At 46.4% G+C, this 21,045-nt stretch overlaps 1 protein-coding gene across 1 annotated transcript in view; it reads right to left on the bottom strand.

Annotated features, from left to right (window-relative positions):
- NPFFR1 (neuropeptide FF receptor 1) overlaps positions 1-21,045 on the bottom strand; it is a 587,767-nt gene that overhangs the window by 2,454 nt on the left and 564,268 nt on the right. The gene's annotated exons all lie outside the window — the stretch shown is intronic.

The following is a 21,045-nucleotide window of genomic DNA, read 5'->3' as shown; positions in this document are numbered from 1 at the left end:
ACTACTGTGAGGTAGCATTACTGTGATGCAACCTGGTAACCTATGTTCTATAGCAGGGATCCCCTACTTGTGGCTCAGGAGCCACATGTGGTTGGCAGGCCTGTGATGTGTGACTTGTAGCTGTCTTATAGCTTGGTGCAAAAGCACAAGGTCTAGCAAACAGCTATGAAGAACAGGTCTTCAGATAGTGACTTTTGTGGTAGCCACGCACAGAAGAGCAGATCTGAATGGGGTCACGTAGGAACCCCTGGATCTTGTTATTCTGCCTTGGTGTGATTTCTGTGGAAAAGCTTTGGCTATCATTGTATTGCTAATAAGTCCTCTAGATGTCACTACTGTGAGGAGGGTGGGAGCCAGATGTAGCTTGCCACCATCTCACAGAACTGGATGTGGCTTGCGACCCTCTCTCAGAGCTGGATGTGGCTTGCAATCTTCTCAAAGAGCCGAATGTGGCTCTCACAGCCAGAAAGGTTGGAAACCTCTGCTCTATAGCAATGTTTTCAAAATGCCAGTCATCACAGTCCCCAACAGGTCATGTTTTCATGATTTCCTGCGTACTGAACAGGTGATGCCCTCATAATAATTCCATTACAATATTCAGTGCTAGGAAAATCCTGAAAACATGATCTGTTGGGGGCATTAAGAACTGAAGTTTGGGAAACACTGCTCTATAGCAATTATATTGTTAACACATCAAATCAGAGAGTACTATCCTAAGTTTAAAAAAATAACTTGGACGAAAAACCCTGCATACTTTTGTTGCAGTTACACATTTTGTTATATACAAGTGTCATACATCCAGATAATCCTGTATTACAAACTTTCATCAGATTTTTTTTTCTGTCTTCCACATCTAGGGAGATTAGCTATAGTGCCATGGGTTGTTAACTTCTTAAATACATTGCACACTGTGGACAAAGGAATATCATGATGTCTGGAGATGGTGGACTTGTAACCATGAGAATGTTGATATTTTTCAACAATTTTGGTTCTCAAGTGGTTTCCTCAGACAGCTTTCTTCTTTTTTTGTTCTCTATGCTTAGTGTGGCACACACAGACACACAATGCAAAGATTGAGTCAACTTCTCCTCTTTTTATCTGGTTTTAAGTGTGGTTTTCATATTGCCCACACCTGTTACTTTCCACATGTGACTTTGACTGAGCATCACATGCTTGAAGCAAAGTTGTTTACCCTTAATTTTGGAAAGGTGCCAACAATTTTGTCCAGCCATTGTTTTGAATTTTGTGTGAAATTATGTCCAATTTGCCCTTTTCCCTCTCTCTTTTTATGTTGTGCCACTGCAGGCAAAAAAAAAAAAATACCATCTATCTATATATAGCATTCACTAAAATGTCAATTGTTCCAAATTTAGGAAGCTTTGTAGTATTGCTTGCTATGTGGAAAGAAAACTAGAAATATAGTAACAGTCATTAAAGATTACTATTAATTGTGACAGTTTAAATTTAATAAAAAATGCAAATGAATATCGTACTTTAATTATCATGCAGCATATGAAAAGAGCAGCACAGTATGTGTACTGCACTTTTGTGCTAATTTACCCATATGTGAATTTCAGTCATTAGGTGCTTTGGAAACAACTCCCTGATGTGCTTTTCTTACATGCTCTATTGTTCAGACAGCTTTTATCTTTGCCTTCATGGGAACATAAGTCACTTTTCCCTCTGTAGAGCTGTGTCTCTGGTAATGTATTTTTATTTTTAGATCTTTATACTTACATGGATTCTTATATATGTAGCAAACTGAAATTGTGCAGCTACATAACCAAGACTCAAACACATTATGCAATGTTGTTTAAGACACTTGTAATTAACATCTACTGTATATTGTTGTACACACATGTAATTGACATCTGTAATGTTTTACTCACATAATTAACATCTTCTTTAGATGTTAGCAGATTTGTAATTTCTACATAAAAATAGTATTTTCTGTATTTTTTTGATGATCTGTTTACCCTCTGTGAGTATGTTTTGTAAATGTAGAACTTTTCGATTCAGTTAAAAGCACTCTCAGCATCATGGAGTAGAAGCGCAGATGTACGATCTATGTCAGTCCATTGTGGTTATGGTCTCGGCATGGAATCAGGTTAACATATTCTGCAGCGGTGAGAATAAAGAATGTAAGCAAAAGAGCTTTACTTTTTTTGTACAACATCTACTGAAATCACAGGTGACTGAATAAACCTCCTGCAGCCATTTCTTGCTTTTCCCTGTTGTAGGCATGAAATATGAAGAACAGATTCAGCTAGAAAAAGGACAATGTGAGATAGATGCAGTAACCTACTTTAGCTTGACAAGCCATGCTTGTTTCAGAAAGAAATTCTCCAGATTTGGGAAACAGATAACTAGAAAATGAAGTAGTTTGTAACACTTGGCTGAATCAACAGTAAAATATTAGCCCAGCTCATCAGCTTTTTGGGGAACACAACTATATTGATTAGAAATGAGCGAACGCCTGGAAGTTCAGTTTGAACTTTAGATAAAGTTCGTTTTGGGACCAGGAATTTACCTGAACCCCAATGAAAGTCACTAACAGTTTGGGTCTCTGCCCACAAGCAGCCAGCCATAAACAGAACACTTCTGAGGAAGGGTGGGCAGGGTTTTTCCATTTTTTTTTGTGCACTACATTTGATCACGCTGTTGGTACCCCTAGTGCGACCCGTTCAAACACTACAAGTGGCTCGCACTGGGTTGAGCACCAAGAGTGCCCGAGCACAATGATGCTGTCATGGTTGTCTCTGCTGTAAGAGATTAATGACAGGTTCTGGGTCTGAGTCTTACTTTACCTGGTGAAACTCTACTTAAATGTGGTTTTCTTTCCTTTGGTATAGAGAGTGTTAATGTCAGTTTACTTCTAAGCAGCCTCAAACATCAGGTGTTTCTGGTTAGGACCACTCCCAGTCCCTTTATATACCCTCTGCTACCAGCAGAGGGTGCCAGATAGTCTTGTTTCATTTGGATTTGGGTCTTTGAGGAAGTAGGAGCTGCTGAAACCCTCGCTTGGAGTTGCTGGTGTGGCTGCAGTCTTGGTTCTGATGGCAGCAGTCTGTTGGTGTGTTTCTCCCTGTGTCTTCCTTTCCCTTGGTGTGTTTTTACTGAAGTGGTGGGGCTAGCGTCCGTCACCTGCCCACACTCTAGCCAGGGACTATTGTAGGGTCATCTCAGGGCTTCAAGTTCCGGCTCGACGAAAGGTGAGGAACCTGTATAGTGACTGGCTAGGAGTTCAGGGTACAGCAGCAGGTAAGTGAGGAGGTGCCCATCTTCCCTCTCACTGGCGCTAGGGCCCACAATTGTTATACTTTCCCTGATGTACCCCTTGTTTGTCTTGGTGTTACCCCTGTTTAGTTGTATTTTTGTCCTCACACTGGACCTCCTCTAGCCAGATCGTGACAGATGCTCACGCGAGTGGTTGGCATATGTAAAGCACCCAAATTCCGAACGTGAACTCTGTTTGTTTTTTTTTTAAAGTCTGTGTTTGGTACGAAAACTAAACCATAAGTTTGCTCATCTCTAATTTTAACCCTTGTCTGGTACCATGAAAAAAAATCACTAATTGTACTAATCTGCATGGGGTCACATTGAAGGGTTAAGTCTGTTGTTATATAAACTTCTCTGTTTGTCACCAAAGTCATTGTTGTGAATCCATACTTATCCAAAAGCAAAAAAAAAAAAGCAAAAAAGAAATTGTACCACAATCAAATATTTTGAAACACCTCCTCTACAGAATAGAATTAGGACAGACGCATTTGAGAAAGTGCATCTAGAGATTTCATAGATGTCCCAACCCAATTCAATTATTAGTAATAGATATTAATGTAGTTTATAGAAATGACAGATCTATATATCAATAAATCTATTTGTTACACTTCTTAATGTAATCAGTTTGTGCTTTTTTCCTGCAGCAGTATACCTGGAAGGTTAAAAGTCCCTTGTACAGGAAAAGAGATGCTACTGCATTAGCGCCTAATGGTAATATGATCCATATCCTAAGCAGGAAGTAAATCCATTATTGTCAGTAATTCAGGATATTACCCACTGAATGATTTTAGCGCTCTGCATTTTTTGTTGAGCAACATACGGCTTTTTCCGATTTCTTGGTTGTTAATTACCATTTTCCACATTATATCCCTATTGTCACAGCTTTCATTGTACCAGTGCAGAGTAAATTTACATTAACGATATGGCCTCCAACTGTTCCTTTAAATGGGTTCTTTACATATTCCCAAGTTGCTATTAATAAAATCACTCAGGGGTTTAATAGCATTTCCAGTTTGTGGAATCTGTTGTCAAAATTAATGTAAAATAATTGAGCTATGATATACTATTTGCATACAAGCCAGTATAGATACAACTTAATATCCTTCTAATAGGACTAACCTTATATTACTTTGTATAACAATGTAGGAAGCCTTATCCACTGGGCAGAAGATAATAGACAGACACCCATTGTGCTTTTGTACTGTAATGCATTACACATATTTTATTCCGTAAAAGTAATGCTTTTAAATGAGAATATCAGTGTAATATAGTGTTTATTTCTCTCTTTATGCCTATGTTTATGATCTCCAGTACTACATAGTGATCATTATTCTATTCCAGCAAGCATCGGACCAACAGGTTTATCAGCTTTAGACAACCAAAGCATATAATATACTACATGTCTAATATTATTATTATTATTATTATTATTATTTAAAGGCCTTAAGCTCGATCTCGAGACATGGTGACCTGATAGATAAACTCTCTTTAGGAAGGTCACGACTAGAGATGAGCGAACCGGTCGCGGTTCGGCTCGAGGTCGGTTCGCCGAACGGAGCTCCCGTTCGAGTTCGGTTCGTCGAACGTTCGACGAACTGAACTCGAACTGCATAGGAAACAATGGCAGGCAATCACAAACACATAAAAACACCTAGAAAACACCCTCAAAGGTGTCCAAAAGGTGATAAACAACTCACAACACAACACAAACACATGGGAAAGTGACAAGGACATATACTCATGCGAAAACAAAAGAGCTGGACAAGGAAAAAGAGGAGGACACACAGATATATGAGTATATGCAAGGAAACATCGATGCCATTACTGTGCAACTTGAGCCCTGCTCATTTTAGGCTTCCAATCTGGATAAATTGCCTGAGCTTGCCACGAACGCCTTGGGGATCTTGTCGTGTCCTGCAGCCAGCGGTTTCTCAGAACCTGTCTTCAGTTCTGCTGGGGGTCTGCTGGCAGATAAGCACACGCGTCTGTCCACTGACAATGTGGACATGGCTCTCAGAGGACTTTTCTTCCCCTGGGTCAGCCAGGGGACGGGAAAGGCACGCGTATTTTTGAGAGTGCTTCATGCAAAGCATCTTTTTCATCTTGAAAATTGGGTCAACTGATGCCAGTCAAGTGGGGTGTGTGTGGCCCAATTAGTGGCAACGAGGGAGACTGTGGTTGGAGTCCCCTCGCTGTGTTTCTAAAAGAACCAAGATGAACAAGTCATGGCTCTCAGAGGACTTTTCTTCCCCTGGGTCAGCCAGGGGACGGGAAAGGCACGCGTATTTTTGAGAGTGCTTCATGCAAAGCATCTTTTTCTTTTTCAAAAGGGGGGGTCAACTGATGCCAGTCAAGTAGGGTGTGTGTGGCCCAGTTAGTGGAAACGAGGGAGACTGTGGTTGGAGTCCCCTCGCTGTGTTTTACATGCTTTTAGAAGGGCATGGCATGGCTTGGAGGTTGACTTTCAGCATCTGCAAACTGTTGGCTATCAAAATGCTGCTTTTCCAACCTTTTTAACCGAGGATTTTTGAGACCTTATGCCCATCGCAGTGCCCCAAGAGCCGATGCCCAAGCGCCACTCCTTCTCCAACAAAGGCGTGCACGCGCTACACCAGCATGTCGCACTAAACATCACTAATTCCTTGAGAAACTCTGTGTGACAGGGTGCATTTCACCACAGATAATTGGCCCAGTAAGCATGGACAGGGGCGTTACATGTCGCTGACTGGGCAATGGGTTACTGTGGGGAGAGATGGAGAAGGGTCTGCTGTACAAGTCTTGCCGTCCCCACGAGTTGTGTCAATCCTTCTTCTGTATGTAGAAGTTAATACACTGCTTCTGCCTCTTCAACCTCGTGTGGGTCCTCCACCTTGGCCCAAACCCTGTGTGGTCAGGCCACCCTTCCTTTTAACTGCACACAAGGAATACCACACACCTCCTTACTATGCTGGCAGCAGAGCTCAATGCAATCATGCGGTCAAAGGTTTACTTTGAAATGTATGGGAAATGTGAGTCACATCGCTGAGAAGTTGTGGACGGTTAGCTCTGGAGACCGAGTTTCATCAATGGTTGTCTCCACTCAACCAGCAGCCAGGGAAGGCCGGGTGCGACAATGATGCAAACATGGGTGCGGCCCTTCGCTGTGACAATGTGACACATGTGCCTTGTGTGGCTCACGTGTTGAACCTGGTTGTCCAGGATTTTTAAAGCACTATCCTGGCCCACATGGCCTTCTGCAAAGAGCACGGTGTAATGCCTTCCTTGATCCACACACTCAGATGGGCTGTAAATGATAGGCTAGAGGGAAGCCACTCACCAAGCAAGACCCATAGAACCCTGAAACCCTTTAACCCCTATACAGGGATTAGGAATTACACAGGGCCCAAGGTGATCAATACCTGTGGAAGACTGCAGTTCCAGAGAATAGTAGTCAGGCAGGGTCAAAACATTAATTGAGGAATAGGAACAGAATGGAAATAAGAAAGCCGCGGAGACACCATCACGTGTTTCTCAACGCTGGCAGGAAACTAGCCAGGTCTTTCACCGGGAAGGAACAACCACGGGAAGGGCAGTCTCCAGTCAAGGAGACCACCTATACCAAACATGGTATCCATCCACAGACAGCCGTTTCGGGGTATTTACCCCTCATCAGTGTGGAGTAGGAATCTGGCTAGTGGGGGCAATGCCTAGTATAAGACTACTTAAGCAAGCATTGTTGACCTTAGGGAGATCAACATATCCACTGCGGAGACACCATCACGTGTTTCTCAACGCAGTGATTCTAGAGCATTGCCCCCTGGGAAGTATGCAAATAAGAAAGCCGCGGAGACACCATCACGTGTTTCTCAACGCTGGCAGGAAACTAGCCAGGTCTTTCACCGGGAAGGAACAACCACGGGAAGGGCAGTCTCCAGTCAAGGAGACCACCTATACCAAACATGGTATCCATCCACAGACAGCCGTTTCGGGGTATTTGCCCCTCATCAGTGTGGAGTAGGAATCTGGCTAGTGGGGGCAATGCCTAGTATAAGACTACTTAAGCAAGCATTGTTGACCTTAGGGAGATCAACATATCCACTGCGGAGACACCATCACGTGTTTCTCAACGCAGTGATTCTAGAGCATTGCCCCCTGGGAAGTATGCAAATAAGAAAGCCGCGGAGACACCATCACGTGTTTCTCAACGCTGGCAGGAAACTAGCCAGGTCTTTCACCGGGAAGGAACAACCACGGGAAGGGCAGTCTCCAGTCAAGGAGACCACCTATACCAAACATGGTATCCATCCACAGACAGCCGTTTCGGGGTATTTGCCCCTCATCAGTGTGGAGTAGGAATCTGGCTAGTGGGGGCAATGCCTAGTATAAGACTACTTAAGCAAGCATTGTTGACCTTAGGGAGATCAACATATCCACTGCGGAGACACCATCACGTGTTTCTCAACGCAGTGATTCTAGAGCATTGCCCCCTGGGAAGTATGCAAATAAGAGAGCCGCGGAGACACCAGCAATTTTTAAAGCACTATCCTGGCCCACATGGCCTTCTGCAAAGAGCACGGTGTAATGCCTTCCTTGATCCACACACTCAGATGGGCTGTAAATGATAGGCTAGAGGGAAGCCACTCACCAAGCAAGACCCATAGAACCCTGAAACCCTTTAACCCCTATACAGGGATTAGGAATTACACAGGGCCCAAGGTGATCAATACCTGTGGAAGACTGCAGTTCCAGAGAATAGTAGTCAGGCAGGGTCAAAACATTAATTGAGGAATAGGAACAGAATAGGACGGCCAGGACTTAATCAGAAAACAAGCAGAGGTGAAATGCGGATCGGCCAACAAGGTACATAAACAGCAAGCAGGAAAAATAGTCAGGTAACAAGCACACAAAATCATAAAACTGAACTGGGGGTAAAAGTAAGCAGAGGTTCATAGCTATGTCTGGCAGTGGTCTGCAGACAGGATGGGCATAAAAAAGGGTGTGGTGTCTTCCCATTGGTTGTAGCTGAATGATGGTACTTCATCTGTGAGATACCCACCAGCTACATTCAGCCAGAGATTCTGCATCTGTCAAGGTAATGCGGCCCAGTGGGTGAGCATAACCTGCGTTCACCTGCGCCGCTGGCATCGACTCCTCTCCCATCATCAGCACTATGCATGAAGGGAACACGTTGTCACCTGGCGACCGGAGTACAAATTGACGGAGCGGACTCCGTTGGTGACTTAACAGCCGTGTGCGGCAATGATGCAAACCTGGCTGCGGGCCATCGTCAGGGCAATGTGACACACGTGCCTTGTATGGCTCACGTGTTGAACCTAATTCTCCAGCAATTTTTAAAACACCATCCCGGCCTACATGGCCTTGTGCAGCGGGCACGCTCGCTATGTGCTCACTTCCATCGTGCGCACACAGCAGCTCAACAACTTTCGTCGCTACAGAAGTCTTTAGGTCTGGTGGTTAAACGCCTGAAATGCGATGTGCCGACACGCAGGAATTTGAATCTGCACATGTTGCAGCACCGCCGAACCCTGCTGCAATACGTTATGACATATAGCCTGGGATAACTTGATCCAGAGGTGGTGCAGATCACGCTGCTGGAGTGGTGTCAGATCAAGGACCTATGCACCCTTCTACACAGTTTACAAATGTCGACGAAGATGTTTAGCACTGGCAATGCCATTCTCAGCATGACAATTCTGGTCATCTACATGATGGAGCACACTGTAATTATTATTCGGAGTCAGGTGTTGGGACAAGAGGAAGGGGAGGAAGTACAGGAGGAGTCATATGCGGAAGGGATAACAAGATCTACGAGGTCCAGATGGTCAGTGGCACCTAGGCGGCAGTCATGGTGAGGGAGAGGGATTAACAAGGGCGCATAGTATCAGCAAAAAGTGTTGAGGAAGGTGCAGGAGCCCATGAAGAAATGGAGGGCGAACTGGCGATGGGCATGGAAGACTCAGCAGATGAGTGAGAGCTTGCTCACATTTCGGTTGTGCGAGGTTGTGGGGAGAGGGCAGAGGAAGGAGGCACGATTCTCACCTCTCTGCCACCAACACACCAAGGACTTGGTCCTCCTGGATGCACAAGACACATGAGCGCCTTCTTGCTGCACTACCTACAACATGACCCTCGGATTGTACGAATTCGAAGTAATCCTGACTACTGGGTTGCCACACTGTTAGATCCCCGGTACAAGACAAAATTTGGCGAAATAATTCCTGCCATAGAAATGGACGCACATATACAGGAGTATCTGCAGAAGGTGGTACGCAATCTTAGATCTGCTTTTCCACTAAACACCAGACCTGCACAGAGTGAATCTCAACGCTTTGTCATGGATAGGAGGAAATGGTCTTTTACTTGTCCACATCTGAGGGACCGAGGGCTGGCTGCTGTGCTGAGATGGCGTTGAGTACGGTGTCCCTGCAGAGTTGCACTTTTGGTCATATACCAAAATGAGTTGAAAAAGGACAGATGCTGGTGGAAAGGGGAACAGGTGTGTTGGAAAGGGGAAAAAAGTTTTGGTCCGTGGATTTGGTGGTTAAGCAACAGTAACATTTGCTGAAGAAACACCATCTGTTACAGTGGGACTTGCAGATTTGGATAAGGTGGTATATACTATGTTACCGCTATATAACGAAAATTAATAAGAAAAGAAAGAGAAAGGTATATATCCCCATCAGCAGTCAGTGTTCACCGTGCTCCCAGATGGAAAAGGAGAGGTTGGCAACTGGAAGGTTTGGTGGAGGATACAGAGCTGTGTGGCTATGAAACTAATAGTAGCCTGAACCGAGTTAGACGCCATTCGGATCTGGAGACTGGGAGCCCTGTTAGCGTCACAGGGTCCACATGCCCACCCAGCCCAGGAACTCCCTGTTAACAACACAGGGGCTATTGAGTACGATGACCGTGTGCATTGGGGCCACACCTGTGGACAGCAGGCGCATCAGCAGCAGCAGCAGCAGGCCTGTTAATGCCACTGGGCTGCACAAGCAGGACTGGTAGGACAGGAGCTGGTCTTAACCGTTCTGCGCAATGGGTTCAACACATGGAGGTGTGCTCTTTCGGAGCATAATAGAAGACTGCGCACCTCCTTGTTGGCTCCAGCCCCTTTTATAACCTGGGTCCGCCCCAAACCAGGGTGAACCACAATGCACCTCCTGGAGACAAAAGCAGAGTGACACGTCATGAGTGGCATAACTAGCGTCCTATTTGGAACCGCAACTTCAATGATGACCTCATGGCTGCCATGACCCAAACACCTGACAAGTCATAGGGGCGGGCCTCTGCAAGCAATTTGGGAGTGGCCTGGCCACATCGTCAGGACACCTGATGCCCTGTGGTCTATATGGGCCCCCCACATCAGGGGCATCTCTGATGCAGTAAGTGCCTGAGCATGCTCAGTAGCATGAAATACAGTCTCTGAAAAAAGACTATCAGCTTTAGCATGGTGTCTAGGCACAAAACAGGACTTAGACCTGGCACGGAATGCAAGTACCTGTGCAAAGAGGCTTTTCACACTAAGTGTGGGAGCATGCGCTGTATCCCGAAATGAAGACTTAGCCTCAGCAATGGCACAGTCAGGCAAAGCATACTCACTAGGTGAAACACTGTAGTTAGGCTGCGGCTGGGGTAAATCGGCACACGCATGCGCACTAGCTGCCTCTCCACACTTAGACGTGTAGGAGAAAGTAGCCAGCTGGACAACCCAAGGCACAGCCCTAAATGGCAGCTGACGCCTGGGCGCAAATGAAACCGCAGCAGGCTTCAGGTTACAGGTTTTGTAACAACAAATACCATCCAAAAGAACAGGTGTACTTCTTCCCATGGATAATCTGATATGAGCCTTTTTTCACGGACACAACCATCGCTAACAAATGTAGATGAGGCCAAAACAGCAGCTGCTTCAATGGATCTCAAGTGCTCCATAAAGTGGCCTCTCCTCCACCCCAATTTCAAGATCCCAAATACTCCATTCCTCTGTGGTGTCAATCCAATCGCACTTGCTTCCTAACAGCTCTCACGTTTCCACCAGCCCTGCTGAGTATGGGGTAACAGAGATGGTTGAGTTTGCATAGCTGTTCAGTCGCACCATAGCCTGGGAATCAGAGGTCTGCTCCAAAGCTGCAATGAGTACAGACAAGGAAGTTATTATTATTTTTATTATTATTGATTTATAGAGCACAATTGATTCCATGGTGCTGTACATGAGAAGGGGGTTACATACAGAATAAATATACAAGTAACTATAGACAGACTGGTACAGAGGGAAGAGGGCCCTGCCCTTGCGGGATTACATTCTAAAGGATTTTTGGGAGGAGACAGTAGGAGTGGTTTAGGTTGAGCGTCAAGTACGTATGGTGGTGGTGTCATTGAAGGTTATAGTCATTTCTGAACAGATGAGTTTTCAGATTCAGTTTGAAGCTTGCGGGTGTAGCAGATAATCTGACGTGTTGAAGTAGCGAGTTCCATGAAACAGGGGAAATGATCTGCGCAGATGGCCAGAAGCTTTGTGAGTGGGATCCAGGCCCCGATGAAGAAGGTGCTGAGCCTAATCTACACCCTCATTTCCAAAAAGTAAATCCTCCTGGTGGAGACAATGGGGAACATGATGAGGAGCACAGATACCTGATTGGAATGACAACTTTACTATTCGGTCAGGGCAGGAAGAGGTTGTCTCGGAGGACTCAGGACGAGGGGAATGAAAACACACAGGGTTATTGATGAGGTTGGAGACCACACTTACTGTCAAACCAAAGTCAGCCAGTCGATGAGGTCAGCAGAGGAGGTGGAGGAGGATGCTACTGACGACGAGGTTACATTGCGTCTTCCTGGCCAGAGACAAAGTACTGGAAGCACGTCAACAGCTGAATCCTGGACCACAACTTTGACTCTGAGCAGAAGTCGTGTTGGCTATGCAGGTCGCATGGGCTGTAAGCCTTGCCTAGCCTGTGAATTTTTGGACATCGCAAAGGATCACCCAAGTCATGGAATCTGTAAGATTTGTCAACAATCTGTAAGTAGAAGGCAAAAACTCACACCTTTGAGTAGTTCCTCCATGAAGTGTCACATGGATATGAATTGATAGCGTGAAGGTGTATTGCTCAGCTTTAGCCACTGTCAATGCAACATGCTAATTTGCCATTGCATGCATTGTTGCAGACTACACACAAGGGGCTGCTGTTATTTTGGATCTGCCTTTGTTTGGTCACTATAGCAATATCAAATTGCTCTTCGGATGTGGACTTGGAGATGCTGTCTATGAACAGAAGGAAAAGCGAAAGGTGTGTGTTACAGCAAGGAGCCACCGCGGAAACACTTCGTTCAATTGTGAGGGGAGTCATGTTGTACTTTGATGATGAGCCCCGTAATGCCAGTGAGCAGCATCCTGTGCCACAGACCAACATTCTTACGGTGCTGTCTATACTGCTTACCGTGAGAGGAGCGTAAAGTCTGTATTTCTGGCAACTGGACATCAGAGTACCCGGGTACGGTAGGCTGTGCCCAGACAATAATGCGGGCATGCAACACTTTGTTTTATTAGCAAAACACATATCTGTTCTGGGTAGGCCGACTATTTATAGACAATAAGACTTGCTGCCTCTGCACTGTCAAATTGTGACGTACACTTTAAATCATAGAGGGACAGCAACACATGTTTGCATTGACTGTTGCTTTTCAAGATTTCCATGACTGTGTTGCAGAGCTGTGTGGTTTGCATTCACACTGTTATCATCTGCATTATCTGTGAGGCTTCAGCTAACAAGGGTATTCAGGGGCGGTAATGTGTTTTGTCTATGTTTAGGTAGGTAACTGGGAAGCTCTTGTGATGCGCCACTGGTAAGTCGTGTTCGCACACACACACACACACACACACACGCGCACAAACACACAATTACTGCTACACAGAGGGATTAGCAGGTAGTAGGCAACAGAATAGATTGTTCAATTATTTAAATTGTATGCATGGTTCTTATTGTTTGTTTTGGTAAAGTTAAACAATCATTTATCAACCCAACTGCCTAGAGTCCTTTTCCTGTTGCCTGGTTTTGCTGCATACTGGGGAGCCCACCCTGTACACAACTTAAAATGAAGCAAAGTCGCAATGTGAATTTCACTGTGCTAAAATGCGGCCTAGCATGCCTGTGCAACCACCGCCTGCCCCATCAAGTGCATCTGCGTGCTCTTCATCCTCTGTGACTGTGGGGACAGCAGTCACACATGGTTTTTCACACTGAACTTCCACTCCTTTACCCGCAACAGGGAGTGTGATTGGCAGGTCATCACTTGTTTTGGAAGTGGAAACAGATGGTATTGTTGAGCTGTCAGACATCAAGAGAACCATCATTGGATGCAGGCTACATTATATCCACGCCTGCACCTTCGTCACAGATTGGCTGAACTACCTGCAGTTAATAATTGCATTCCAGAAATGGAAAGGAGTGTAGAATGCACATGTGTTGTACCTTGCTTGGCAGCAAAGGAACACTAACTTAGTATTCCAGGCAATTTTAGGAAGGCAGAAAAAGTCAGCTCTTTGGGCAAATTAAATAGCGTGGCAAAAGTGGACAGATGGGTACAGGGGCCGTGTTCTGTGGGTACCAGGACAGTAAAAGAAGCCTCACTTTCTATCCCTCCTAATGATCAAATGCAGCAAGGAATTCCTTGAGTTTGCTATAAAATTAGCATAGCAAAATGTGCATGAGGGTAGAATGCAGAGGTGCTTGAGATTGCTTGGCACAAGTGGCACAATAAAGGAGTCCAACAGCCAGTTCTATGATGCCACTAAATGGCAGTATTTTTTGCTATCATTATAGCTTATTAAAAACAGAGCAGGAGGGTGTCCTGCACAGGTGCTAGAAATAGCTTGGCACAAGTGGGGCACTAATGGAATACAACAGCCAGTTCTATGATGCCACTAAATGGCAGTATTTTTTGCTATCAATATAGCTTATTAAAAACAGAGCAGGAGGGTGTCCTGCACAGGTGCTGCACATAGATTTGCACCAGTGGGGCACTAATGGAGTACAACAGCCACTTCTTGTATGACACTAAGTTTACTCAATTTTTGGTATTATAATGTCTTAGTAAGTAACAATGAGTTTGAGTGTGCAATGCAGGCAGAGGTGCTGCAAATATCTTTGCACTAGTGGGACTATACAGAAGTCCAATAGCCACGTTTAGGATGCCACTAGGTACACTGACTGTTTGCTAGTATAATGGCTTAGTTAAAATGAGTTGGAGTGTGCAATGCAGGCAGACGTGCTGCAAATATCTTTGCACTAGTGGGACTAGAGCAAAGTCCAATAGCCACGTTTAGGATGCCACTAGGTTCACTGAGTGTTTGCTAGTATAATGGCTTAGTAACAATGAGTTTGAGTGTGCAATGCAGGCAGAAGTGCTGCAAATATCTGTGCACTACTGGGACTATACAGAAGTCCAATAGCCACGTTTAGGATGCCACTAGGTTCACTGAGTGTTTGCTAGTATAATGGCTTAGTTATAATGAGTTTGAGTGTGCAATGCAGGCAGAGGTGCTGCAAATATCTGTGCACTACTGGGACTATACAGAATGTTACGGGGGGCTGTCTGATAATAACCGAAAGGAGTATCAGACAGTCAGGGTCCACCGTGCAAAGACTTTGCTGCAGACTATGGCAGAGTGCAATACCTCTGTTAACTCACAGAAGGATATAATAAGTAAGTAAATATAATAAGTAAGTAAAGCAATTCCTCCCTTACTTGGAGGGTGTGTGGAATGATCTCTGTTAATAATCACAGAGACAAAGGCAATGTGTGCAAAATGGCACCTACCTAGGTCCGCTCTTCTAGTGGTGCAAAAGAGACGAACAGCAGCATAAGCCGCACAAAGCTCCTACCTGCGTTCGCTCCACTAGTGTGCGAGGACACGAACCACTAGATATGGCACCTGCCTAGGTCCGCTCTTCTAGTGGTGCAAAAGAGACGAACAGCAGCGTAAGCCGCACAAAGCTCCTACCTCTGTTCGCTCCCCTAGTGTGCGAGGATACGAACAACTGCCAGACGCAGTATAAGGAACGTTACCCTAGCGGCAACGTCCACCTACGAGTAGAATCACAAGGCCCAGCCAGACCATGTGCCTCAGGCACCTGCCTATGTCCGCTCCCCTAAGAGGTAAGGATACGGACAGCAGCCGAAGCTGTAAGGTATAAGAACGCTACCCTGCCGGTAGCGCTCACCTAGCATAGACAGAGGAATGCCTAGAGGAACGCGCACAGAGCGTCTACTCATATGCATGAACCAAGAGGACTGAGCACCATGCGGCGTGTGTCAGGGTCTTATATAGACTCTGTGCCTCATCCAAGATGGAGGACACCAGAGCCAATCCGCTGCCAGAACGACAGGAGTGACGTCATGCTGGCCTATCACCGAGCAAGACGTCACAAGCACATGACCAGCGACCAATCGGCATAGAAGGTGTCAGAGACATGTGACCTCGTGTCAGCGATGATGTCACCCGCACATGTGCAATGGCTCCAAGATTGGACTTAGTCTCCGGCGCTCGCACATGTGCAGTAGCAAGAAATCTGGACTTAGTCTCCAGCGCTCGCACATGTGCAGTAGCAAGAAATCTGGACTTAGTCTCCAGCGCTCGCACATGTGCAGTAGCAAGAACTCTGGACTTAGTCTCCAGCGCTCGCACATGTGCAGTAGCAAGAAATCTGGACATAGTCTCCAGTGCTCGCAGCAACCGTAACAGTACCTCCCCCTCAAGGGCCCCCCTCCCGGCGACGCAGGTAATCGGCAACTAAGTCGGGAGCATGGACAGCCTCCTCAGGCTCCCAAGAGCGATGTTCTGGGCCATAGCCCTCCCAATCTATCAAGAAGAACCTGCGCCCTCTAACCATCTTAGAACCAACTATGGCTCGGACCTCATAGCTAGAGCGAGAGGAATCAGAGGCAGGAGAGTGCACTTCACGAGCGTGAGGTAAAATAGCCGGCTTTAGCAGTGAGACATGGAATTTGTCATGAATCCTAAGATGGACAGGTAACTTCAATTGATAGACTACAGGATTTACCTGTCGAAGAACCTCATAAGGACCAAGGAAGCGAGGAGCAAATTTGACAGAGCTCACTCTAAGTCTCACGTGTTTTGCAGAGAGCCACACAAAGTCCCCTGGAGAAAAGACAGGAGCCGGGCGACGAAACCGATCGGACACCGTCTTCATACGGTCCTTAGCTGCTTGGATCGACTCTTGAGTCCGATCCCAAACCTCTCTGGCATTAGTTGCCCAGTCGGCCACAAGAGGAGGAGGTGCAGCAGCGGGAAACGGTACCGGTACCCTAGGGTGTTGCCCATTATTGAGTACGAACGGTGTCTGCCCAGTGGCCTCAGCCAGCGAATTGTTAAGGGCAAATTCTGCCCAGGGTAGGAGGGAGGACCAGTTATCGTGGTTCTCAGCAACAAAGTGTCGAAGGTATATAATCATAGATTGATTGGTACGTTCAACCAAACCATTAGTCTCCGGATGGTATGCCGAAGAGAGATTCAACTCAATTTGCAGAAGGCTACAAAGATCTCGCCAGAAACGGGAAGTAAATTGCGGGCCTCTATCACAAATGATACGATCTGGCATCCCGTGAAGCCTAAAGACATGCTTGAGGAATAGTTTGGCTAGTACCCTGGAAGATGGGATTCTCGATAACGGTACGAGATGAACCATCCGGGAGAAATGGTCCGTAATGACCCACACAAATCTATGTCCCTGTGAACATGGAAGATCACCCACAAAGTCCATGCCTACCACCTCCCATGGTCTATCTGGCACTGGTAAAGGATGCAAGAGCCCAGCCGGTCTCTGCCGTAATGGACGGTTGCGAGCACACGAGTAGCAGGAACCGACATATCTCTTGACGTGGCTGGCTAAGTGTGGCCACCAATACCACCTCTCCAGTAACTCTCGTGTCCGCCTAATACCAAAATGCCCACCCACCTTTGAGGTGTGGGCCCATGACAGTATATCATTCTGTCGATCAGGCGGAACAAAGGTCTTGCCTGGTGGGATTTGGTCTAACGTCACAGGGGAGAGCGTATGAAAAACCCTGGAGGGAAGGATAAGACGAGGTTCGTCAATCTCTTCCTGGGTAGAAAGCATAGAGCGAGACAGGGCATCTGCCTTGTTATTCTTACTCCCAGACAGATAGTTGATGGAGAAGTGAAAGCGGGAGAAAAACAAGGACCAGCGGGCTTGGCGAGGATTCAGACGCTGAGCGGTTTGTAAGTACGTCAGATTCTTATGGTCTGTATAGACCTGGAAAGGATGTTTCGCTCCTTCCAGCAAGTGACGCCACTCCTCCAAGGCTAATCTCAAGGCGAGCAGTTCCCTATCCCCAATGGTATAGTTTCTCTCTGCCGGTGAAAAGGTTTTAGCAAAGAAGAAACACGGCCTTTTTCTACCTGCACCGTTCTTTTGATACAAGACCGCACCAGCACCCACTGAAGAGGCATCAACCTCTAAGAGGAAGGGCTTATTCTCATCGGGTCTTTGAAGAACGGGAGCAGTTGAAAAGTGTCTTTTTACTGCCTCAAAAGCCTGAGATGTCTCAGTAGACCAGGCTTTGGGATTAGCACCTTTCTTAGTCAAGGCCACCAAAGGGGTTACCAAAGTAGAAAAATGGGGTATGAACTGCCTGTAATAATTTATGAATCCTAAGAAGCGTTGCACCGCCTTCAAGGAATGAGGTTCGGACCATTGCAGGACAGCAGAGAGCTTCGCAGGATCCATAGCCAGACCCTCTTGTGAGATAATGTAACCCAAAAAAGGCAATGAGGACTGCTCGAATACACATTTCTCGAGTTTAGCAAACAATGAGTGCTCCCTTAAACGGGAAAGGACACGAACGACATCCTGACGATGAGTCTCCAGATCAGGAGAAAAAATCAGGATGTCGTCTAGATACACCACTACTGAGGATAACAGTAAATCCCTGAACACATCGTTTACGAAGTCCTGAAATACTGCGGGTGCATTACATAACCCAAAAGGCATGACGAGGTATTCATAGTGACCGTCTCGGGTGTTAAAAGCGGTCTTCCATTCGTCACCCTTTCGAATTCGTACCAAGTTATACGCACCCCGCAGATCCAACTTCGTAAAAACTTGAGCTCCTCTCAGTCTGTCAAAGAGCTCCGAAATTAAAGGTAATGGGTATTTGTTCTTTATTGTGATTGCGTTGAGACCCCTGTAATCTATGCAGGGACGCAAATCACCCTCTTTCTTCCGAACAAAGAAAAACCCAGCTCCCGCGGGAGAGACAGACTTACGAATGAACCCCTTCTCTAAACTCTCTCTTATATAGGTCGACATGGCCTCCGACTCAGGTATCGACAGGGGGTAAACCCTGCCTTTAGGTGGAACCGAACCTGGGATAAGGTCTATGGCACAGTCATACGGCCTATGGGGTGGAAGAACCTCAGCACCCTGTTTGGAGAACACATCAGCGAAATCCAAATAGGGTGTAGGTATGGGAGAGAGATCAGTTGATGCAACCGCAACGACCTTAGGTGGTAAGGGAAGACATCGGGACTGACATTTCGAACCCCAACTAATAATGCTGTCAGACTCCCAGTCAATGTGAGGAGCATGAGTCCGAAGCCATGGAAGACCCAGAAGGACGTCGTCTATACCCTCAGGCAAAACAAGAAAAGAAATCTCCTCTATGTGACCCTGAGACAGGGAAAGGCGCAAGGGAACTGTCCTCAATGTAATGGAGTCAGACAACATAGTTCCATTAACAACACGGACAGGAATAGGCGCCTCTAACATGATAGAGGGAATATTGTGTCCCTTTACAAATCCTGAGGACACAAAAATCCCGTCAGCTCCGGAATCCACAAAAGCCATAATAGGCCATGTATTCTCAGATAACGAGAGCTGACCTGGGATACAACACTTAGAGGGTGCAGAAGACGTCTCTAGTAACCCCCCTCTAATGGTTACTAGGCCAGGGAGTTTCCCTGACGACTAGGACACTTGTTGGCATAGTGCCCAGCCTGACGACATACGTAACATATAGGAGGACCAGACTTGCGTAGTCTGGAGAACGTATGACCTAACTCCATAGGAGTTGGAGATGTTTCAGATGCTGAGGAAGATGGTAGTGGACCCTCAACAACTGGAATAGCCCGATGCTTAGGGCGTGAGGAAGAGACCTCGAGTCTACGTTCCTTATGGCGTACATCGATCCTCGTTGCTACTGTGATCAAGTCCTCCAGAGAAGCAGGGACCTCACGAGTAGCAAGGGCATCCTTGACATAGCCTGCCAACCCTCTCCAGAAGATAGGAATCAACACCTTCTCTGGCCAATCTAGTTCTGCCACCAGAGTTCTAAAAGCAATGGCATAAGAACTAGTGGATAACGAACCCTGAGATAGATCTAACAGTCTCAGGGCCGCATCATGGGTAACCTGCGGACCCATGAATACCGCCTTAAGAGCATCAAGAAAGTCTTGATGTCTCAGAGTAACCACATCAGAGCGCTCCCATAGGGGAGTCGCCCATTCTAAGGCTTTGTCCTGAAGTAAGGAGATGATAAAGCCTACTCTGGACCTCTCCGTAGAGAAGCGAGAAGAGTTGACCTCTAGGTGTATCTGACACTGACTAATGAAACCACGACATGATCTGGCATCGCCAGAATATCTGTTTGGCAGAGCAAGTCGAGGATCATGTGCAGATGTCACCATGGTCTGAGGTTTATCCTCTATACTCTTGAGCCGTGACTCAAGTACTTGTATGTAACGGTGTAACTGCTGATATTCTGCCATAACTGCCAGACCCTTGGCTCAGTCCTAATGTTACGGGGGGCTGTCTGATAATAACCGAAAGGAGTATCAGACAGTCAGGGTCCACCATGCAAAGACTTTGCTGCAGACTATGGCAGAGTGCAATACCTCTGTTAACTCACAGAAGGATATAATAAGTAAGTAAATATAATAAGTAAGTAAAGCAATTCCTCCCTTACTTGGAGGGTGTGTGGAATGATCTCTGTTAATAATCACAGAGACAAAGGCAATGTGTGCGAAATGGCACCTACCTAGGTCCGCTCTTCTAGTGGTGCAAAAGAGACGAACAGCAGCATAAGCCGCACAAAGCTCCTACCTGCGTTCGCTCCACTAGTGTGCGAGGACACGAACCACTAGATATGGCACCTGCCTAGGTCCGCTCTTCTAGTGGTGCAAAAGAGACGAACAGCAGCGTAAGCCGCACAAAGCTCCTACCTCTGTTCGCTCCCCTAGTGTGCGAGGATACGAACAACTGCCAGACGCAGTATAAGGAACGTTACCCTAGCGGCAACGTCCACCTACGAGTAGAATCACAAGGCCCAGCCAGACCATGTGCCTCAGGCACCTGCCTATGTCCGCTCCCCTAAGAGGTAAGGATACGGACAGCAGCCGAAGCTGTAAGGTATAAGAACGCTACCCTGCCGGTAGCGCTCACCTAGCATAGACAGAGGAATGCCTAGAGGAACGCGCACAGAGCGTCTACTCATATGCATGAACCAAGAGGACTGAGCACCATGCGGCGTGTGTCAGGGTCTTATATAGACTCTGTGCCTCATCCAAGATGGAGGACACCAGAGCCAATCCGCTGCCAGAACGACAGGAGTGACGTCATGCTGGCCTATCACCGAGCAAGACGTCACAAGCACATGACCAGCGACCAATCGGCATAGAAGGTGTCAGAGACATGTGACCTCGTGTCAGCGATGATGTCACCCGCACATGTG

Source organism: Anomaloglossus baeobatrachus, chromosome 5 (assembly GCF_048569485.1).
Source record: "Anomaloglossus baeobatrachus isolate aAnoBae1 chromosome 5, aAnoBae1.hap1, whole genome shotgun sequence".
Classification (NCBI taxonomy): domain Eukaryota; kingdom Metazoa; phylum Chordata; class Amphibia; order Anura; family Aromobatidae; genus Anomaloglossus; species Anomaloglossus baeobatrachus.
This window is presented reverse-complemented; position numbering and strand designations above follow the sequence as displayed.